This window comes from Pyxicephalus adspersus, chromosome 1, assembly GCF_032062135.1.
Source record: "Pyxicephalus adspersus chromosome 1, UCB_Pads_2.0, whole genome shotgun sequence".
In the NCBI taxonomy this organism is placed as follows: Eukaryota; Metazoa; Chordata; class Amphibia; order Anura; family Pyxicephalidae; genus Pyxicephalus; species Pyxicephalus adspersus.
In genome coordinates, this window is record NC_092858.1 from 42215849 (window position 1) to 42227341 (window position 11493).

General features: G+C 38.6%; 1 protein-coding gene across 1 annotated transcript in view; it reads right to left on the minus strand.

The window, feature by feature from the left end:
* Window positions 1–11224, minus strand: part of RBMS2 (RNA binding motif single stranded interacting protein 2) — a gene marked incomplete in the record, with an annotated part of 64584 nt that extends 53360 nt beyond the window's left edge. The window contains 1 exon segment of the mRNA XM_072408331.1: window positions 11220–11224.
* Between the last annotated feature and the right edge of the window lie 269 nt (window positions 11225–11493).

Sequence of the window (11493 nt, forward strand, 5' to 3'; positions counted from 1 at the left end):
TTTGCAAAGCCCATGTGGGAGGACTAAGGAGTACCCAGAGGAAACCTATGTAAACACAGGAAGAACATACAGACCCCATGCAGATTGGGGTCATGGCCCTAGTGCTAGCCACTGTGCCACCCCATGCTATGTCCCATTCCACAAGCTGTCCAAACCTGGAGAAGCAGCATGCCAATTACAGGAGAAAAAGTCTAAAGATTCTAGGAAAACAAACTGAAAAATGTCACAATGGTTTAAACAGGAAAATTCTTTTTTTCTGTTGCTGGTAAAGAATAAAATATAGAAGTAATTTTTAGAAATGTTAAATTCCAAAATGGCATTGGACAAGACCATGAATTTGCAAGTGTTGCATTACAGGTTGGTGCATACAACAGACATGATGATAATATTACAATTATGTATTTATAACACACTTGTGACCGATACATTTATAAATTAGGTCTGCATATTTCATCTAAATAATTGGTTAAAAAAGACCAACAAAAATGATGGAACAAAACTTAAGATGTCACCCACAGAAACAAACCAGATACCACTCGGTTTTTAAAATTTCAGTGACTGGCTGCTTTATATTTAAACCAGATTACATTCCTTTTGAAATCAGTCTTGGGATCTTTGAGAACCAACTTATTTTACCAGGCAGTTAGTGGTGGTTCTTTAAATAACTGTCCTTACATAATTCTGCAATTCACTAAATAAATGAACTGGCATGGCCTTTGAGGAGGTCCAAACAAATTCTGTGCATACTTGCACATTATGATGGGGGGCCCACCCACCTCATGTGGAATTTAGTTCCATTTCATGAACTTTACTTAAGTGGTGTTATGTTTCATGTGAAGCCCAACATGACAGGTAATGTACACATCTCCAAAATTTGTAGTCTCAAGTCATTCAAATGTAGAATTGCTCTTTCACAGTATTCTGCAGTTTAGATAAAGGTTATTATATTAAAATATATAGGGAAAGAATCCAAAATCCCTGACACTAGTGCTGGACACCACCATTTTGGTTGTCATTAAGCTTTTGGGAACCATGTAGCTCAATCTGCCGCTGATGTATGCAAACAATGGTTCCCAACCCCATTCACTTTATTAGAAGCGACTGGGACCATGGCTGAGCCTGTAGCAAAATGCTGTGTGCTCACAGTGTTTCCAAAATGGCTCTTATTCTGAAAATGCAGGTTGCCATGCTTAAGCTCTTAAGCTATGATGTCAGTACCAGTACAAGTAGTGCGCAAAGATTGTTCAAGAGTCAGACAGCCATTTGCATAAGGAGGTTAGAAATGGAAGCACCCATATCCTCATATCCTAGATTTCCTTTAACTGTTTAGGATATATATCCTCAAACTGTGATATGACATATCGTAATGTGCAGCATTATGTGCATACCCTTTTCAGGCCAAGGAATTTGGCCGTATATTTGTCATATAAAACCCACGTGATGTTTATACTCCTGGCATATATGGTTCAGTGATTTTGATAAATGACTTAAAAGCACAAGTCTAATAATGCTAAAACTGCAAAACCAGTATATGTTTATTTCATGTATATGTGTTTGCGTTTTGAGTCTAAATAGGAATATATGACTAATAAGTAACTAGTGGCCTGTTTATGGGTGAGTACAGAGACATAAAATTGTAGTTTTTTTGCTTTTCTTTAGGGTTGTCCTGACTTGTAGGCGACCCTTGCGGCACAACAGTAGTTTATGTGTATGAGACAGTCTGAGATCTATGTTAATTATATACCACACTCACATCTGCCAGCTGAACTATTGGCACATGCTCTCTACTACAAACCCACAGAATGTCATCACTCTGTATAAATACCCATCAAGGTGCCTTGGTTTTTCTAACTGCATGAATTTTTTCATAACCTTCCCCCACTATGCATCATTGCCAGAATACTAAACAGACAAGGATAAAGTGTGGATATAGTACACAAATACAGGCAAGTGATGATAGAAAAATACCAAATCATATATCAATACCCCCACCTTTTTGGAAATGCCTTGTGATTACAAGCGTTAATGCATTTTTGTGCATTACAAGCCATATGTAACTAAAAGCAGCGAGACTGGGGTCTTCTTGGTGACTTTGAGATGTTGCAGCAACATTTATTCTTGACACACATTCATAATAAAGCCTAATTCTTTCTTCATAGAGAAATTATTGCTTGATAATATTTTTAAGAATTCTGGAAGCACTCTGTGACTATTCCAGCATTAAAGAGTCAATAGTTGTATGTCTTGTATACTGAATCATGATTGCAAACACTTTACATTTTTTGGATGAGGGCCCAATTATAAGTGGGGAAGGGATAGCAAACTTATAGGGCCCTTGGCTCTACAGTCTCCAAGGTAGTGATTTTCTTTCCAAGCTAATGATGACCATACAAGGCCCAATATATAGAAGCAATATACTTAAAAATCCTTTTCTGCTGTCAAACAACCAATCGGTCTAGCCATCGGAAGGTGTCACTGCACACATGGACACAAAGGAATGAGAATGTCACCTCTACCACTTCTAATTAACCCCCAGGCCAGGGTGTTAGGGGTGTTCCTGTAGAAACTATGCTCATTCTTAGTGGGACATTCCCGTTGCTTCCTCCCCCCATGGCTAGCCCAATACAACAGCTTGTTAGTCTTGTTAATAGTAATAGGATACAGAAGGATAAACATTGTCTATATCATTTCATCTAAAAAAAAAGGGAGGTGTTAATTGCTAAAAATTGTAACAATGTAGCCAATTCTGGTAGGTAGGAACATATCCATATCCATGTTTGGCTTTAGGTACAATACTGTAGTTCATGTACGGGTTCATAAGGTCATTTTTGAAAATGCAGAACACTTCCATGGGCAAATATTTCAAGAAACTATTCTTGAAAGCAGGGATTGACCCTTAAAACCAGGAACACCTGGCAATCATAGCTAACAGAAGAAAATGTTATGGTCCACTAAATCTGCATCTTTTACAAATGAATGATTCAAAAAAGAAAAGCTGTCTTATATTTATAAATGGGACAAGGAAGGTGTCTATACTGTGAACGTATTGGTCCTAAACATTATGCTTCTGGCATCCATTGCAGCCATATGGACTGCTTTGGCTGAAGTTCTAAACTTCGGCCGAATCATGAAAAAAAAAACACAGTTTTTGCTACATTCGGAACACCTTGTATTCTGTTAACTGTTTATGGGGTTAATTTTTAGATTAGCATCTGTTAGTCAGTAATGCACTCATGAAATACATGGGAGGAGGGCGAGGAATGAGGAAATGTAACAGCTCACACTAATCAATAGCTATTAGTAGATAGGAAACACAGAGGCAGAAAGAGAGAGGAGACCCCAGAGTGTGAAAAGAGGTCAGTCCTGTGGGAGTTAGGAGGAAATGTATAAGGGCCACAGCTGAGGCTAGCCAAGCTTCCAGCAGCTGCCAATGCCAATACTGTGTTTGGTAGAGCCAGGACAGCTCTGCAATAAAAATAAAAGAATTTTGGTTTTGTTCCCCCCACGAGGTTAGATGGATCTTGGTTTTAGGCATTTTTTTAAAGTTAAGTTTAAGTAAGAAATCCAATGACTATTAGCAAGTCCCCATTCCTGTGTGAGAATCCGCATGGTTGGGAGCAGCAGCAATTTGGTGTGCCCCCAGTAGCAGCAAACCAAACTGCGGGTAGCCAGATTTGCACGCGGGTAGCCAGATTTGCACACAGCTGCAGTTGTTGCACAGACCTTCAAACAACCACCATAAACCAAAAGTAAATGTTGCTTCTAGGAAAAACTCCTCTACCTATCTGCAGCCATAGCCACAGCTCCATGCTGCTTGCATACGTTGGTTTCCAGCCTCTCCTATTCACTTGAATGGGAGAAGTTGAGTCCCTGGGTGAGCCTGCAGAAGAAGGCTGTGGCTCCCCATTATTATTATTATTACTATGCAGTGCCAACATATTACGCAGTGCGTACATTAAATAGGGCATGCATTTGAAATGGCCTGAAGTTTATAAAATGATACATTTTTACAAGTTAAGAGAGAAAAAATATTGTTCTCCTTATCTGGAAATTCTAGCTGAGAGGCTGTTAGGTTACCCCAAAAGCTTCAGTAGTTTTTAAATTACTGACCTGGAACAAATGTAGGGATCAGAAGTTCCCATTTTTTAGCATACTTGTATCAAATCAATGGTTACGAATTTATTAAAGCCAAAGATAGCCTAGCAACTTATCATTTCCTGATGAATGCCGGCAAGTATATATACACTGATTTTTTCTAAACAGATGTCTTTTACGCTCCTTTCACACTTGCTGTAAACCACAGCATTGTACAACATGCTCAACCGGGCCCCTAACCACTCCTATTCAACTATATAGGAGTGGCTGGGAACCACTTTGTGCAAGCATTTGTGCCGTAGCACAGTTCCTGGAAGCAAGCAGAACCTTTTGGTAGCGCCAAAAGTGGGTGGTCTGCAGTTGAACATTTTAGTCCTAAGGCTGGAAGGGTTAAGCAGGCTGGGTCTTGGAAACCCATCTCTGTCAGTGGGATTTCCAGGCCAGATCTGTGACTTGCCAAGAATGTCAAGCAGTTCTGAACACCTAGTAGCCTCAGAGCTGCAATTACAAAGCCCCGAAGCAAGAAGCACAATCAGCATGAAGTGTAAGGGGCTCTTTTGTCGGAAATGACAATTCCCCTAATCTCATCAAACTAGTATGAAGAGTGTGCACTCATAACAATGCATAGTTCACTCCTTCTGTCATCAAGGAAGTTGTCAGAGAATGCTGAATAGAGCAGACAGTTTCTGTTTCACTGATACAGCTCTGCAATGCAGCTTTAATTAAGCTTGAACACACAGAGGGATTTCAGGCAAGGCTTTGGGAGTGGCAGTACAAGAAGAACCTTTCTCTACTCCTCTGAACCACTTCCTGCCTTGTCCCTGTCGCCAGAGGTGTCTGCCACCAGCACTGGCGACAGCATCGTCTGACACTCAGGCTTCAGTGTACTGGCAGTGCCAGCAGCAGGGCCGAGCAGAACAGCTGAGGTTGTGACAGACGAGTAAAGACAGGGTAGGCCTAGACCTCTGTATATGGGAATGAAGTTGTGTCTGCGTAAAACACAATGGCTCTCTATTTTCTGAAATATCCACATTAAAAGAACACATTCTTTCACCATATTCTGCTTTTCATGAGCAATATTCATTATACACCGACATGGAGAATAGCTTTAAAACTGCCTGTTCTGAAAAGAATATACCCCCTACTTCTTCTTTATTACACTGATAAGCTTGTTTAGAAAAATAAAATGTTGAAGAATTCACCCAGTTTTTTGTGGAAAAGCAACATATTAGCTTTAGGGTTTTTACCAACCCCTTTCCATTTCAAGTTGTGGAAAAAATGCAAACACATAGTGAACAAAATAGGCTCCCACTAAATTACACTGGGGAACAATTTTGAACAACGTTTTTGTTGACCTAAAATTTTAAGCCTATTTACACTAAAATAGGTATGCTGATTCTGAAAGTGCAGTTAGTTTTCATCTATCACGTCAAGTTTTTTCTCTACTGCTCATATTAATGCAATTACTGTTTGGTGGATTTGTATAGGCTATTGATTTACACGCAAGACAGTGTGGTCAGAGGTTGTGCGCTGCTCTATGTAGTGAATAAGCAAAATTTTTTTTTTCTACTTACACACGTATTTCCTTTCTTTCAGATCATGTCTGGCTCTGCTGTTTCTAGTCGTAAGTGTCTGAACAACCCTGATTCATTTTGTTATATCTGTGGCAGTTTCACCATTACCAGTCAAAGGGCGAATATCAGCACATTTATAGAGCAAGCCTATTTGGCATATTTCAAAATTAAACTTGGTGATCAAGATAAGTCTTGGGCCCCTCATAAGGTGTGCAAACAGTGTGTCCAGGGTTTACGGATGTGGACAAAGGGAACACGTGATAAGATGCCATTTGTCATACCTATGGTTTGGTGAGAGCCAGGAGATCATTTCAGTGACTGTTACTTTTGTATAGTGAAAACTTCAGGATATAACAAGAAAATTTAATGTACCATAGAGTATCCCAGTCCACCATTGGCTATACGCCCAGTGGCTCATTCAGATGAAATCCCAGTGCCGGTTTTCGTTACACTACCCTCTCCTGAAGAACATGATTATGGTGATGAACTAGGTGACAACAATGAAGAGTTTGCAATTGAAGAGGACTTAGTTCATAAGGGATTTGATCAGCATGAGTTGAGTGATTAGGCAAGTGATTTGGGACTATCGAAAAAGGCTTCAGAACTCCTAGCATCAAGACTGCATGAGAAAAACTTATTCCAAAAATGAACAAAGGTATCGTATATTCGAACCAGAGAAATTGCATTTCTGCAGTACTTTAGAACGAACAGTGGCTTTGTGTATTGCCATAACATACCTGGTTTATTGGAGGAATTGGGAATTCCTATCTATAACTCAACTGAATGGCGACTATTCATCGATAGCTCCTCCTTCACAATGGCAATATATTTGGGTAAGTCCCAATTAGCCATTCAGTTTCTCTTTGTGAAGAATATGCAGACATAGAGAGTCATTGAGTTGTTGCAATATCACCAACACAATTGGGTCATCTGTGTTGACCTTAAAATTGTATGCTTCCTTCTTGGTCAGCAATGCGAATACACCAATTATCCCTGTTATCTGTGCATGTGGGACAGCAGAGCTCGTGAGAGGCATTGGGTGGAAGGGAACTGGCCTCCAAGAAAACCAGGTGATCCAAACTTTCTACATGAGCCACTTGTTGATAGAAAGAATATTATATTCCGGCCTCTTCACATGAAACTGGGTCTAATAAAGCAGTTCGTTAAAGCTTTGCCAACTGAAGGAGACTGTTTCAAGTACCTTTTTGGCATTTCCTAGCCTGTCATTTGAAAAAAATAAAGGTCGGTGTGTTTGATCGTCCACAGATTCAGCAGCTCATTAAAGATGAACATTTCATCAGAACAATGTCAGAAGTCGAAATGAATGCTTGGTTATCATTCAAAGCCATTGTCAAGGATTTTCTTGGAAACACACGAGCAAATAATTACACAGAAATTGTCCAGAAACTTATGGGAGAGCTACAAAATGCTTGGTTGCAATATGAGCATCAAGGTGCATTTTTCGCATAGCCATCTTTCCAACTTCCTGGAAAACCTTAGTGCAGTCAGTGATAAGCAAGGTGAACGATTCCACCAAGATTTGAAGGTCATGGAAGGAAAGTATCAGGGTAGATGGGATGTACATATGATGGCTGACTATTGTTGGAGCATCTGACAGGATTGTCCTAACACTGAACCCTCCAGGAAATCTAAAAGCGTAATTTTTTACCTTAACTGCTTACTCGATTAATTTTCAAATGTTTTACTGTAAAAAAATGTCACAATAAAATACTTAATATGAGTAACAATAAATACTTAGTATGAACAAAAGAAATTTAAATAAACAGTACATACAAGTTATTTCATTATTTTTTTATTGTATGTAAAATGTGTATGTTTTTTGAAAGTAAAATTCACTTGATTGAAAAAATGAAGGGTACCCTGTATTATAAAAAGTGAATGTGATAGCAAAATACTGGGGTCATTTCTGGATTCACCACCCAAAAATTAGTAAGAAAAACAAGTGTAAGATCTAACTCAACAAAAAATGCGTTCCCCAGTGTAGAGGTTAAGCTGCAGATATACTCAACCAAATATACACACCACATGATATTCAAATTAATGCTAACACCAAGAATTGTTCACAAAGAAATGTAGCTTTTGAAATAAAAATCTAAAACCACATTCCCTCCAGTATGAGCTAAACAATTAGTTGAGGATCCTATTCACCTCTATAGCAAGGAGCCTGCATATGCTCTGTAGGCCACAGGTCAAAGGCTCCAAATAAGTTAATGTATTTTTCATTAAACCATACTTCTTTCTTGGGATTGCAGTAGTTAATACCTAATTATACCGATACTCCTGACTCAGAGCTTTGCCATTCCACCACCCGCAACCTCTTCCTGCCATTTCTTGACTTTCACTTGCAGTTTTTCTGTGGGTCAGCTCACCACCATCCACACTTGCTCACCACAGAGTCAGTTTTATTACTAATCTGAGGGATCTGGAAGTTGAACAATTATCGACTACTAGTTCCTGGTCCTGTCTGGCTCTATTATTTACCAGTCGGGACCTGCTAGTTTCCAGTGCTGTCCTGCCCAGTTGGTTCTCAGTTCTATTCTATCGTTCTTAGTTTTGTCCTTTTCTCCAGGTTCAAACTCATGTCCTGCCCTGCTAGTTTCCAATCATAGCTTATATATAGTCTGTAGTTTTCTGTTGCATTTATAATTTGTATTCTCTAATTTGGCTGCACAAGTGTCATGTTCCCATTGTAAAGATGTTGCAATAAACTTTTTAAACAACTTTATTTTTTTTAAAAAAAGACCATACTACTCTTTATCTACAACTCAGTTAAGCAGAACTCATTTTTTATCCTTTTCTTCTCCTTATTCAGTAACCCCAACTTAAGACTTTTAAAGGGTAGTACAATGACCATTCCAATATGGCTGATTCTCTGTTTGTAGTATATAGTTATTGGTAACTGTTACTAATCTCAGGGATAAGATGTGTTAAAAAGCTAACTGCTGTAGCTCCACTCTACACTACAATCACATTGAATCCAATACACTGTTGACCACAAAGTAGTATCAGTTACTCAGGTATTCATTTCAAAAGAACTGGGATCTGAAGCCACACTAAATGCCAAGAACAGCTTCTATTTTCTGCTAATAATCTAAAAGATTGCATGTTTATACATAGCTTTACTAATGTATGCATGGTTTTTATAGATGTCATTTCATGTATGTTCAATTTACACATGCTGTTTGCAGTGGTAACTAATACTCGATTACATTGTCACATATATTTATCATTATCTCATAAGTGACCAGATCCCCGCCCAAGCTTTTCATTGGGGAGGATGGGGCTGTCCATGGTCAGAATTTGAGTAACTCATACTTCTGAGCTCTTGAGACTCACAGACTCCCAATGCTTTCATGGTTCATTTCAGGAATACAAATTTTACACTTAATAAATTACAGAACAGCTTGAAAATGACACACACGGAAATCAAGCAAGTAAGAATAAGTTCTAGGTAAAATCCACATACTCTGTGACCTTAATTTTGAAGGCTGCAGAATCCCTGGGGCAGTAGCTATGGAAGCAGCTCATACTAATGTTCCATAATATGGCAGTTTAATCACAAGGTCACTGCAGAAAACACATTGAAAGTAGTGGGTCTCATGGTGGCAAGTGATCTTGTTTAGAACATAAGATCAAACCATGTATCTAGTAACTCGAGTTCTCAGGAGATCAGGCTGATGCCTTGTTAATCCACAAAGGCCTGTGTCGAAAGTGACCTAGAAGTGATGAACGCAGCTGGGTTAATCAGAAAAAAAAGATTGTGGGCTTTCTGTAGATCTCTAATTAGAAATGTATTGCTATTCTGTTTTCTGTACATCATATTATTACCCATGCAGAAAGAGCAAGCCAAATTAAGTCTCAACCAGTCCCGAATTATAAATATTGCAAACTGTGCCATTTATAGAGAGAGAGCTATGTAATCCCCAATGAGCAACCTTCCATTTTTGGCTTTTAATGCTCACACGCCAAAGAGAATTCTGCAGAGGTTATTGCAGTGGTATGGAGTAAGCACAGTCCTTCCTAGAATAAGAAGATCTTGTACTGTCCTATTTATTAGTATAAATAGCAGCCAGAAATCATCCCATGATTAAACAGGACAATGATGTCTATGACTGTTTTGTCCTTTATTTTGGAAACTATCAAATCTTTAATTAAAAAAAAACAATATAGCTGCAGTAAATGTAAATCTGATGGGTTGCTGTGGGTTAGTGGGCTTTCTATGACCTTATTGCTGCTTGTTTTGCCCTATACAAAAAGGCTGATTCTCATTCTGTTTCCCCTTTGCCAGCTTCTGTCAGGCTTCAGTAAATGGAAAGAGAAACTAGATTACAACACAGTTATTTTATAATAAAATAGATTTTTCTTATAAAAAAAAAAGCCATATCTCATTGTAACGAATGCGTAGCTAAAGTTCACCATGCATGTAATATATTCGCTCATCCTGTAAAGCACAAACAAGCTTGCCTAATGTACCATACCTAAATTTAGAGAACAGTCCTAAAGAAAGACACACATCAGCAGTCTGGTCTTGTTCTATCCTATGCTCATTATATTTGCTTTTAATTACTTATATGGGAGGCAAACAAATACATACAGGTTTGTTCTAAAAATTAGGCACATTGGCCTACATTGGCAATATTCCATTGGGGACCAAAACATTTTTTTTCCAAGAGCAACTGTGAATTTAATTTTCTCTCGCAAAAATCGTTCGTAAAAAAAGTAACCAACGACGCCGACGAACGAGGAAAGTCGTTGGAAACAAACGACCGGACCGGCGGATCGGATTGGACGACGATCGTTGACCATCGTTCGTGTGTACGATCGTTCGTTGATCATCCATGGTCTGAGCATGCGTGACGAACGAACGTTTGTTCACTTCCTGTCGTGCACGTCACTCCCTGTATCGCTCAAACGATCGTGTCGTTATCTGTATGTGCAGGATCGGTGCTATACGATCGTTCGCAGATATCGTGCAGGATCGTTCGTCGTTCGTTTAACAACGATAATGATTGGAAGTGTGTACGTAGCTTTAGGCACCTGTACGGAGACATCACTTTTCAAGCTTTTGTGTGATGTAATCTGGGGTTGCTGACTCATAACATATACACCTCCTATTCTTTAGCTATACCTGCTATACTTTCACAAGGTTTGCAACAATTTCTATTTCCATCATTGGTAGGAAAGAATAACTATTATCAGCTGCTAGCAGTTCAGCAAGATTGTAGCTGTCATGGAGGAGACTTTGGCCCCATAGATTCATAAACTTGGCAGGATGCAATTTTAAACCAATAGCTGACATTATACAAATGTTAAAATGAACAGTTAGGATACATAAAACATTTTTGTTTTGAAGAAAGGTTTCAATAAGCTAAGGTTGCATTTTGTTTTAGAATACCCAGAAACAAACAAAAAACAAAAATAAAAAAATGAGCAATTTGGAATCAGGGTCAATACACCTTTTCCATTGTAGAGTATTTGGAGCCCGGTATGCAATGCTTTTAAAGATGGAATAAAGCTTTACTTTGTCTATGTTGTGCTGATCATATTTTTATTCACATATTACTTTATCTCAAGGTGTTCATACATGAATGAGCAAGATTGACAAAAATCATTCTTTTGGGATTAAGGCTGCATCTACAAATATCTCTGAACAGCGTGCAGACTTTGGTTCTAATTTTGGTCATCAAATTAAAAGAGTTATTATTAGACCAACAGAAAATTTCTTGTGAGCTTTCAACTGCGATAAGAAAAAGGTTTAATGGTCTATGAATAATACTGTTTGTATGATTGTAGGAAGGATTAT